This window comes from Chrysemys picta, chromosome 23 (genome assembly GCF_011386835.1).
Source record: "Chrysemys picta bellii isolate R12L10 chromosome 23, ASM1138683v2, whole genome shotgun sequence".
Lineage (NCBI taxonomy): Eukaryota > Metazoa > Chordata > Testudines > Emydidae > Chrysemys > Chrysemys picta.
Genome location: NC_088813.1, coordinates 2,789,482 through 2,802,115, shown reverse-complemented (window position 1 = coordinate 2,802,115; position 12,634 = coordinate 2,789,482).

The window sequence follows — 12,634 nt, the reverse complement described above, 5'->3', positions numbered from 1 at the left end:
CACTGCCAGCCAGCCTGCTGGAGCTGGGCTTTGCAAGTCCCTTAGGGCTGCTCATGCTGGAGTTGAGTGGGAAGAGCAGCAAGCGACAGGGGGTGCAGGGGAGAGGAGTGAGGCAGGGGCAGGGCCTTGAGGGAAGAGGCAGGGCAGGCACAAGGCCTCGGGGAAAGAGGCGGGGCAGGAGGGGTCCAGTTTACAGACATTAGAAAGTTCACCACCCTTTGGTCACAGAGTAAGGACAGTCCCTGCCCCAACCAGCTTACATTCTAAACAGACAAGACAGACAAAGATGGGAGAATCAGAGACTTCTTACCCCCATTTTACGGATGGGAACTGAATCACAAAGATACAAGTAATTTGCCAAAGATTGTTGCACAAGAACTCTGGCAGAGGCAGGAAATGAATTCAGATCTACCGAGTCCTTGTGAGTAGCATAAACCACACACAAGAGCATCATTGTCTGCCGAGAACAGGTGCCTCCATGTATCAGGCTCCCCAGGGGCCCCTGTCCCCAGGTGTCTCCTGATTTTAAAAAAATGTAACATTCCTTTCTGCACTGCAGAAACTAAGCAGGTGCCTCAGTCAGCCAGCAGCATGCACAGCAGTGAGCACCCTGGACAGCAGGTGCACTTGGCTAAGGGATGAAGGGCACAGCATGGCACTGGTAAGAGGAGCTCGGCACAGACATATACAGATCTCACTGACAGTGCAGAGTGGGTGACTGTGATGGGTTGGATCACAGAAACCCCCTTGGGGCTGCCAACTGATATGCCAAGACTACTTCTGCTCCTGCTTTCCCTGCCAGCTTGGGACTCCAGCACCCCGTCTTGTTGAGCCAGACATACCAGTCTGCTCCAGACCCAGGGTCTGAACCACGTGCCCCAAAGCTGCAGACTTAACTGAAAGCAACTTAAGAAGTGTTCCTGCCTTTAACACTCAGATGCCCAACTCCCAGTGGGGTCCAAACCCCAAATAAATCCGTTTTACCCTGTATAAAGCTCATAAATTGTTCACCCTCTATAACACTGATAGAGAGATATGCACAGCTGTTTGACCCCCCAGGTATTAATACATACTCTGGATTAATTAATAAGTAAAAAGTGATTTTATTAAATACAGAAAGTAGGATTTAAGTGGTTCCAAGTAGCAACAGACAGAACAAAGTGAATTACCAAGTAAAATAAAATAAAACACGCAAGTCTAAGCCTAATACAGTAATAAAACCGAATACAGATACAATCTCACCCTCAGAGATGTTTCAATATGTTTCTTTCACAGACTGGATGCCTTCCTAATCTGGGCACAATCCTTTCCCCTGGTACAGCCCTTGTTCCAGCTCAAGTGATAGCTAGGCGATTTCTCATGACTGCAACCCCTTTTGTTCTAGCTTTGGCACAAGGCGGGAATCTTTTGTCTCTCTGAGTCCCTCCCCCCTCCTTCTCAATGGAAAGACACCAGGTTAAAGATGGATTCCAGTTCAGGTGACATGATCACATGCCACTGTAAGACCTCATTACCCACTTGCCAGCACACACGTATACAGGAAGACTTACAAGTAAAACAGAGCCATCTACAGAAAATTGTCCTGGTTAATGGGAGCCATCAAGATTTCAAACCACCATTAATGGCCCCCACTTTGCATAATTACAATAGGCCCTCAGAGTTATATTTCATATTTCTAGTTTCAGATACAAGAATGATACATTCATACAAATAGGATGAACACACTCAGTAGATTATAAGTTTTGTAATGATACCTTACAAGAGATCTTTTGCATGAAGCATATTCCAGTCATTGGAATATTTTCAAAAAATCATATAGAGTGCAATGTCACAGTGACAAGCTGGTAGAAAGAGCAGAGAAGACAGAGAAAAAATAGAAGAGGACAGTGGCGTGAGCAGAGGCTGAGGGAAACTGAGGGAAAGAAAGTGAAAGTGCTCAGAGAAGAGCCTTCTGGTCATGTGGGGTCAGATCTCACTGCACATTGGTAACACCTGCCACATGCAGCACCCTGCCGGTCAGCCAGGCAGCATGCAGAGTGGCACACAGTAGCCAAGAGCAGGTAGGGAAGAGAACTGAGGGGGTTTCTCTTTCCCTAGCGTGGGTGTGTTGTGTGCACATCATGAGGCTGCAGAGGGACTCAGCCCTGGCTGGGTGGGGCCCAGTTTTGGAGTAAATGAATGAGCAGCCATGCAATTAATACTGAAACCCCCAAAGAGGAAGAGTGTTTGTGAGAGGGACTCGCAGATGGACCTGCTCAGAGACCAGCCTGTAATAGAGAGGAGACACCCCAGCACCCTCCCCCGCTTCAGCCCTGCTCATGCCAGTCAGCATTAGGGGTGCTGCTCCGTGCTGAGAGGCAGCAGCTCAGCTCTGCTGCTCCAGATGCCGTTTGTAGTCAGAGACACCACGTCCAAAGAACCCCCATAAAGGGAATGGGCCAGGCCTACACAGCTGCCTCATCCATGGCCCGCTGGTGGTAGGGGTTACAGGGAGGTCTGAAGAGAGTTCACTTCCATATCAAACCCAACTCCAGCCGTTAGCAGCACTGCCACGCTAGGGCAGCGTGAGCCCACCAGATGGTGTTACCGTCTTGCAGAATCCTGTCCCCCTCAGGAGCTGTCCAATTTAACGGCTAGTGAGCAGGCCCTAGTACTGAACTGAAACAGTTCTCCAGGTACACAACCCCACAGCCAGTGTGTACTCGGAACCACCGTTGCTGGCTGCAAGGAGGAACATGAGGAGAAACAATGAAGAAGCACTAAACCACCACTGGTGGCTCTGGATGGAGGCACTACTTGTATGAGTGCTAGTTCCTCCTGAACGCAGCATAGGGACAATGAACCGTAACTGAGCAAAGTCACACATCCAGCTCACTTAGGGTAGTTGGCAAAGAATGATCCCTTCCTTCTTCCTTTGGGATGGAGAGTTCAGCTGCATAATGCAAACTTGTTTAAACAACACAAGAAGCTAAACTGTCTTTTTATATATTTATATCTGAATTGATTTTCAGTCAGTTTCCTGGTTAGGAGGCTCGGTTATTAACTGGTTAGAGCAGATGGACTGGGACTTAGGACTCTTGGGGTTCTATTGCTGACTCATTGGGAGAGCCAATGGGGGAAAAAGGGGGGCAGAGTTCGGGGGGGGGGGGCGAGAGCCCTTCCGGGCTCCGGAGCCTTTGCTTGTTTGTCCAGTGTCCCAACCTAACATTGTTCAGGACGGGGGACAAACAAGCAAATATCGGGACAGTCCGGATAAATCGGGACGTCTGGTCACCCTAATTGATATATTCACAAGCATGGAATTCAAAGAACCAAATGCATATAAAAGTACATATCACATATAGGTCACATATGCTTGTCTGCTGCAAAAATGCTTCTCAAGGGACACTTTGAAATCTTAACTGATTGGATTATTCATCTTTATGAAATGTATGAAAAATACAGGGCCTTCCAGTTAATTCAATCACTGGCTAATTTGATCTGCTTAATTTGATCAAAACTCTTGGAACTAAACTACGTGCATTTACAATCTCATACATTTAGGTGAGTATTATTAATGGATAATTCACTCACTGGCCATTCAGGCCTGTGGGCAACTGCATGTTAAAAAATGTGCTACTAATTTGTGCATGAATTTGCCACACTTGCCTTTACAAATTGGGTAATTATGGGCAAGATTTTCAGGAACACCTAAGGGATTTAGGAGCACCAGTTCCATTGACTTGCAATCGGACTGCTTCTCGTAACTCACTCCCTCAGGCATTTTTGAAAATCCTACCCAACATGTGCCATTAGGCAGACAGTTGCATATGGGCAGGTTAGAAAAATCAATCCCTTAATAAGCTGTGAATGAGACAGAAGAATAAAGGGCTCAAAGTAGACCTAGGATATGAAAACATGGACAACACCTACATCCTATGTTACTGAGACCTCCTTATTGATACTAGAAGAACTATCATGCGCCATACTAGCTGTGATGTACACCCTGAGTTCACAGGGATAGCTAGATCAGCTGCTTATTTCAGTCAAGATGCTAGGAAGAGACTAGAGCAGGATAGGTGGCATGTCTTGCATCAGCACACGTGGGTTGTACTCCAGCTCTCATGAGCTCCATTCATGTTGTGCTGGTACTTGTTTTAGCAAGAATAGAGCGCTCACTAGTTCTGCAAACCACAGGTGCTCAGGTGCAGTGGTCCATGTGTTTTCTGTAAACAAGTTTGTGGCCCTGTTATCTCTGCAGTGAAGCAGTTTGAATTTTTGACTTGATCTCACTCTCTTGAACTCTCCAGCACAAGCCTAAGCATGGTTGTAAGAGACAAGCAACAAGTCAGAGAGCTACCACTGTGGCAGACCTTAAAGAGAAGCTTTTCTCTCTGCCATCACCCAGGGCTACAAACCTGGCTGTGTTTACACAAGAACAATTCAAATGGACCAAAGGAATTTTAATCCTGAATAATCTCCACATTCCTTCAAAAACAGCAGAGGATTCTGTTGTGGCATCAACTGCCCTTGTCCAGCTCATCCTATCCTACATCTGCTAAGGCAAGGCAGTCAGAATAATAGGTCAGAAGGAGTTAATTGGGACACTCTGTTGGTTACCATAACATAATCAGAGAGACAAGGTGGGTGAAGTAATATCTTTTATTGGACCAACTTCTGTTGGTGAGAGAGACAAGCTTTTCATCTTACTAAGAACTTTTCTTTAGGTCTGGGAACCACCCTTGTATTTAGATGTATAGACTCATAGACATTAAAGCTGGAAGGGACCATCATGATCATCTAGTCTGACCTCTTGCACATTGCAGGCCACAGAACCTCACCCACCCACTCCTGTAATATACCCATAACCTCTGGCTGAGTTCAATTAATGCTTCAAAGACTTCAAGTTACAGAGAATCCACCATTTACACTTGTTTAAACTTGCAAGTGACTTGTGCTCCATGCTGCAAAGGAAGGCAAAACACTCCCCGCCCCCCCCCCCCCCCCGGGTCTCTGTCAATCTAAACCAGGAGGGAATTCCTTCCCAACCCCAAATATGGCGATCAGTTGAACCCTGAGCATGTCAGCAAGACCCACCAGCCAGACACTTGAGAAAGAATTCTCTGTAGTAACTCAGAGCTCTCCCAATTTACTTCCCCATCTCTAGCCATTGGGGATAGCTGCTGATAATAGTCACAGATGGGCCATATGCCACTGTAGGCAGTCTCATCATATTATCCCCTCCATAAACCTATCAAGATCAGTCTTGAAGCCAGTTAGGTTTTTTGCCTCCATTACTCCCCCTGGAAGGATGTTCCAGCACTTCACTCCTCCTCCTTCATCCATTTGTTCTTGTGTCAACATTGGCCCTTAACTTAAATAACTCCTCTGCCTCCCTTGTGTTTATCTCTCTGATGTATTTATAGAGAATGATCATATCTCTCCTTAGCCTTCTTTTGGTTACGCTAAACAAGCCAAGCTTGTTGAGTCTCCTCTCATAAGGTAGGTTTTCCATTCTTCTGATCATCCTAGTTGCCTTGCTCTGCACCTGTTCCAGTCTGAATTCATCTTTCTTAAACATGGGAGACGAGAACTGCACACGGTATTCCAGATGAGGTCTCATTAGGGGTATAATGGCAAAAACATTTCCCTGTCTCTACTGGAAATACCTCACCTGATGAGTCCTAGGATTGTATTAGCCTTTTTCACGGCCCTATAAGATTGGTGGCTCAGAGTCATCTTGTGATCAATACACCCAGGTCTTTCTCCTCCTCTGTCACTTCCAACTGATACGTCCCCAGGATATAGCAAAAATTCTTGTTGTTTGTCCCTAAGTGCATGATCTTGCACTTTGCACTGCTAAATTTCATCCTGTTTTTATTACTCCAGTTTTCAAGGTCATCTGGATTTTCACTAAGATATTCCAGTCTTCCTCCGTATCGGCAATAAATACCAATTTTGAGTCATCCGCAAATTGTATTAGCACACTCCCACTTTTTGTGCCAAGGACATTAATGAAAATGTTAATAAGACTGGTCCCAAAACTGATCCCTGAGGAACTCCACAAGTAACCTCGCTCCAGCCTGATGATTCACCTTTCAGTGTGACCCGTTGTAGTCTCCCCATTAACCAGTTCCTTGCCCACCTTTCAGTTCCCATATTAATCCCCATCTTTTCCAATTTAACTAATAATTTCCCATGTGGAACTGTATAAAATGCTTTATTGAAATCCAGGTAAAATAGATCTGCTGCATTTCCTATGTCTAAAAAATCAATTATCTTCTCAAAGAAAGAGATCAGGTTGGTCTGGCACAATTTACCTTTTGTAAAACCATATTGTATTTTATCCCAATTACCATTAACCGCTGTGTCCTTAACTACTTTCTCTTTCAAAATTTGTTCCAAGGCATTGCATAGATTGAGGTCAAACTAATGTGCCTGTGTTTCCTGTATCACCTTTCCCCCCATTTCTTAAAAATAGGTACTATATTAGCAATTCTCCAGTCATAGGGTGCTACCCCCGAGTTTATGGATTCATTAAAAATCTGTGCTATTGGGCTTGCAATTTCATGTGCAAATTCCTTTAATATTCTTGGATGAAGATTATCTGGGCCTCCTGATTTAGTCCCATTAAGCTGTTTGAGTTTGACTTCCACATTGGATGTGGTAATTTCTACTTAGAATCATAGAATCATAGAAGATTAGGGTTGGAAGAGACCTCAGGAGGTCATCTAGTCCACCCCCTGCTCAAAGCAGGACCAACCCCAACTAAATCATTGCAGCCAGAGCTTTGTCAAGCCCAGGGCTGCCCAGAGGATTCAGGGGACCTGGGGTCTTTGGCAGCAGCGGGCCCCCGCCGCCAAATTGCTGCCGAAGACCCAGCACTTCGGCGGCGGGTCCTGGGGCGGAAGGACCCCCCGCCGCGGGTCTTCAGGGCACTTTGGCGGCGAGTCCCGGAGCGGACGGACCCCCCGCCACCGAACTGCCGCCGAAGACCCGGAGCGCAAGAAGCTCTGGGGGCCCGGGCCCCGAGAGAATTTTCCAGGGCCCCCGGAGCAAGTGAAGGACCCCGCTTCAGGGGCCCTGAAAAACTCTCGTGGGGGCCCTTGTGGGTCCTGGGGCAAATTGCCCCACTTGCCCCCCACTCTGAGTGGCCCTGGTCAAGCCGGGCCTTAAAAACCTCTAAGGATGGAGATTCCACCACCTCCCTAGGGAACCCATTCCAGTACTTCACCACACTCCTACTGAAATAGTGTTTCCTAATATCCAACCTAGACCTCCCCCACTGCAACTTGAGACTATTGCTCCTTGTTCTGTCATCTGCTACCACTGAGAACAGCCGAGCTCCATCCTCTTTGGAACCCCCTTCAGGTAGTTCAAAGCAGCTATCAAATCCCCCCTCATTCTTCTCTTCTGCAGACTAAACAATCCCAGTTCCCTCAGCCTCTCCTCATAACTCATGTGCTCCAGCCCCCTAATATATTTGTTGCCCACCGCTGGACATCCTTCTTGTAGTGTGGGGCCCAAAACTGGACACAGTACTCCAGATGAGGCCTCACTAATGTCGAATAGAGGGGAACGATCATGTCCCTTGATCTGCTGGCAATGCCCTTACTTATACAGCCCAAAATGCCATTAGCCTCCTTGGCAACAAAGGCACACTGTTGACTCATATCCAGCTTCTCGTCCACTGTAACCCCTAGGTCCTTTTCTGCAGAACTGCTGCCTAGCCACTCAGTTCCTAATCTGTAACAGTGCATGGGATTCTTCCGTCCTAAGTGTAGGACTCTGCACTTGTCCTTGTTGAACTTCATCAGGTTTCTTTTGGCCCAATCCTCTAATTTGTCTAGGTCCCTCTGTATGCTATCCCTACCATCCAGCGTATCTACCACTCCTCCCAGTTTAGTGTCATCTGCAAACTTGTTGATGGTGCAGTCCTCGCCATCCCCTAGATCATTAATGAAGATATTGAACAAAACCGGCCCCAAGAACGACCCTTGGGGCACTCTGCTTAATACCGGCTGCCAACTAGACAGAATGCACCCCTGTGTCCACACCCTACACACACTTGTAATAATCTTTGTACAATGTTTGTCTTGCAAAGTATCATTTGAAAACTCATAATTTGCTGGTCTATATTGTCCTGAAAAAATGTGTGTGACAACGCTGCATGTGAGGTTATAAGATTTCTCTGTATAGTGTAATAACACATGTTCCAAATGGAGGTTGGCAAACAGGTCAGTCTCAAACAAAAGAATGTGCACTCTGCTTAATTTGCATTTAAGCAGTAAACAGAGTCATCAAGCAGGAAGGGAGACAAAGGGAGTTCAAACAGGTGGAAAAACCAGCAGGGAATAGCCTTACCTAGAGACAATCTGTCTCCTGAATCTCAGCTAGAGATGTTTTCCCAGAGGGGGGCTCACACTATGAAAAGGAGGAATAAACTCCCCAAGGCACTCCCTCCCCCCCCCCGCCGGCCATTGATTCACTGACCGAGAAGGGACAAAGGAAGCAGCCATTAAACAGAAGAAAGGGTCCTGGCCTAAGACGTTTGGCCTTGAATTGAACATCGTTTGTTAAGTTAGGCACCAGTTGTGTTTTATCTTTATTTTCCGTGTAACCATTTCTGACTTTTGTGCCTCATTACTTGTATGCTCTTAAAATCTCTCTTTGTCGTTAATAAACTTGTTTTATTGTTTTATCTAATCCAGTGTGTTTAAATTGAAGTGTCTGAAGAACGATTTGAAATAATAAACGGGCACATTATTATCTTACAGAAATAACTGACTTACATACTTGTGTTATCCAGGAGAGGGCTGGGCGGTACAGGATGCACATTTCTGGGGGAAAAGCTAAGACTGGAAATGTGCTAGGGTGACCCTGCATGATACCCACGGCTGGTGAGAGCTGGGTGTGGCTGGCTGGCTGCATAGCTGGGAGTGATGTACATGCTGGAAGCTGTTTGTGAACAGTCCAGACTGGAAGCTACAGCAGCAAGGGGAGGGATGACACAGCTACTCGTTGGTCTGGATTGTACCCTGGGTATGTCACACTCACTCCTGCCCCTGTGGACTGGGGCTTGTTTCCCTTCTCCTCCAGCAGCTCTCTGCTCAAACTCCCCTGATTCCAGCTCTGTTTGCTGGCTCCTATGCTGCTGCTCCTGTGACACTCTGGGTGTGACTACACAGCCCGGCTTCCAGGACTACAAGAGTGGGAGGAGGCCAAGCTCCACCCACAATGGCCCAACTCTCCCCTGCCCCCCTTTCTTCCCTTACTCTCCCTTCTGACCAGCCCGAAGTCCTCAGGTGATGGGTCCTTTCCGCTTCCCAGACCCAGCAGGTCACCCGCACCCAGGGCCGGCTCCAGGCACCAGCTGAGCAAGCTGGTGCTTGGGGCGGCAGATTGTTCGAGGCGGCATTCTGCCCAATCCTAGGGTGGCACGGCCGCTTTTTTGTTGTTGTTGTTCTTGTTCCACTCCGGCTGCCCTGTAGGGGACGGCGGCGCGGAGAACCAGAGCGCCCTGCAGGGCTTGTCCTCTTCCTTCCCTCCCCGCCGACCGGAGCGGAGCCCTCGCGGCAGGCGGCAGGAGGCAGTGCAGCGGGAGGGGCCGTGTAGCAGTGCCCCTGCTGTAGCCCTGGCTGCCCCCTTCTCTCTCTCTCTCCCACCCGCTCCCTCCCTGCCCCCCGCCGGTCCCCCTGTACCCGCGCCGTTTTTTTTTTGCTTTGCTGTTCTGGCCGCCCCGTTTTTTTTTTGTTTTTTTGTTTTGCTTGGGGCAGCCAAAAAGCCAGAGCCGGCCCTGCCCGCACCCAGGGGAGCCTCCACTGTGGTTTTGGTAGCTGACAGGTGAGGCCCAGCTGCTGGCATGTGGATCAATGCAGAGCAGGCCATGGGTGCTGGCCAATCCAGCCAGGTCACAGCGCGCTCCCTCCCTGCTTGGGTTGGGGGGAGAGGGGAGAGGACACAATGGCTCTATGGGCACCGAAATCTGTTGTAGAAGTGGGGGTGGGGGACAAGGTCAAAGTGGCAGAGGAATTAATGCTTTAACTATCCCGCAGAGAGCGCATATGTTTCGTTTGTTAAAATGTGGGTGGCCCCTGGCCCCCTGGCCTCCCCTGGTTCTGGCGCTGGTGCTACATAGCAAAGAAAAACTCGGCTGGCCCATGCCAGCTGACTTGGTCTTGGTCTGCAGGGCTGTTTCATTGCTCTGTCGACTTCTGGGCTTGGGCTGGAGCCCAGACTCTAGTACCCTGCAGGGTGGGAAATCAACCCAGCAATGAAACAGCCTGAGCCCCATGTGCCCGAGTTGGCTGGCTCGGGCCAGCCATGGGTTTTTCTTTGCTGTTTAGTCATATCCTCAGAGTACCTTTCCCAGACCTGAAGCATTCTGTGTAAGCTTGAAAGCTTGTCTCTCTCACCAACAGAAGTTGGTCCAATAACAGATATTACCTCTCCCACCTTGTCTCTTAGATCCTGGGACCAACACGGCTACAACAACACTGCTAATAACATAATCAGTTAGCGTTCAAGACAGAGCATTCCAGCTGTCTAAGGGTTTGCGCATTGCAAGGAGCTGAGTTCCCTTGACTCCTACTGAAGTCTCTGCAAACAGAGGTGCTGAACATCTCAGAGGCTTTGATCCCATTGGCAAACCTGTGGTTCTGCACTCTTGCTATCGCTGCTTTCCTTATGGCTTTGCCATGGTGTGCTGCATGTGGCACTTGGGAGTGATTTCATTTAGGAAGTAGAACTGCTGAGAAGTCTTTTTTCCCTTTATGTGCTAGTGCTGCAGCTGCATCCGATTTTGCTTGTGATTAGATCCGATTCTGGCCTTTTTATAGCATCCAAATGAAGATGTTTAGCTTTTGTTCTCTAAATGTGTCACAATAACCAGAGGGATTTCATTTGTCATTCTGTGCATTTGTGCAAATTACAAATGCACCATGTAATGCAGCTGTAGGGTGATACGTGCATGTTTGTTCCTCTTGAGATTCTGAGCTATGTCTTCTGTAACCAAGTAACTTAAAGGGACAATATCAGCAATAGGCGCCGACTTCCTGATTTCCTAGGGGTGCTCAACCCCTGCTCGGTCCCACTCCACCTTCTCCCAAGGTTCCATCCCCCCCCATTCCCGCCCCACGTTCCGCCCCCTCTCTGCCTCCTCCCACCCCGTTCTGCCCCCTCCCCCGAGGGCGCCCTATAGACCACTGGTTCCTCCCCATACTGGGGGGTGAGGGTGGGCACAATCTAAAGGGGAGGTCACATGTCCTCCCTGGCCAACTCCACCCCTGAGCCCAGTCTGGGGCCACCAAGCTCTCCCCGCCCCACATTACCTGTGGAGGGGGGGTGCTCTGTCCTCCCACTCCGCCTGCCTCCCCGGCACATTCCGCCGCTCTCCCTGGCGGGAGGGAGCCACTTCTAATGCCAGCCCCTCCTGGTCACTGCTCTGCAGTCTGGCAGCTGCTTGAGAGAGCTTCCGTGTCCTGCCCAGGCACAGCTGCCGGGGAGTGTGGCTGAGCGAGCCAGAAACGTGCCGGGGGTGGGGGGCTCTGGCTCGCTAGCCCCTGGTCTCTGGCACCTGAGCCCAGGCAGGGAGCTGAAGCTGCCTCTCCAGCCAGGCTCTATCAGGTAGCCGCCAGTCTGCCACGCTGCAGAGCAGCGTTCAGCGACTGAAAGGGGCTGGTCCTGCCCCTTCCACTCTTGGCCTCCCCGCACGTTCCACTCCCCAGCATCTGGGGAAGTCCCCCCGACACGTCATCCAGCCCCGCCTCTTCCTTCCCCGACTCCTTCCCCCCCAACGACTCCTGCACTCTGCTGAACAACTGATCACGGTGGGTGGGAGGCATTGGGAGGAGGGGGAGGAGTGTAGAGCTGAAGAATGAAATTGTTTCTTTTCTTCAATTACTATTATTATTAAGTCTTTATGAATATGACTTTATTTTGTATCAAATGAACAAACAGAACTTCACTGTTTTAACATTGTAACTCCTGTTTACTCTTTGCCTCCCAACATTGTAAATTGTTCATTACACTTGTTTTGATAAGACTCCATATTGTAACTGAAACTCCATTTTGAAATGCTTACTCCATTTTGCAAAACCCTGCTGTCTCCTTATTAACTTGTTCAGATGTGTGAATGAGGTATGCATCGATATTGGAATCAACCTCCAGCCCCAGCCTGTCCTGATAAAGTGAAGTGCAAACACCAAGGGCTGAAGATGCAGACAACAGCCCTGACAAAGTGAGAAGAGTCCACCCCAAAAGAAAAGAACAAAAATGCAATTGAAACAAGATCAAAGTCAGGTCCCAGGCTGAAAGTCCCGTCTGGAATTGACAGGTAATCAATCACACAGTACCCAGGGGCAGCGTGACACAGCAAGACCCATAGACTCTTGTTCAAACTAAAGCCTACAAAAAGGACGGGTGAGATGGAAGACTCTGGGTAACATTCTGCTGCCAACATCGAAGGGCATCGGTGGGCGCCCGACAGAGACCGGCTCTTCCTCGTGCCCGGCTTTCCTGGCCAGTTACCGCCATGAGCTGTGAACCCGAGCTGTGAAATCAAGTTGTGTTCAGGACTGGTAACTATACAGCAGCTGCAGAACATCTGATGTGTGTGTGTGTGTGTGTGTGTGTGTGTGTGTGTGTATGTAGGTAT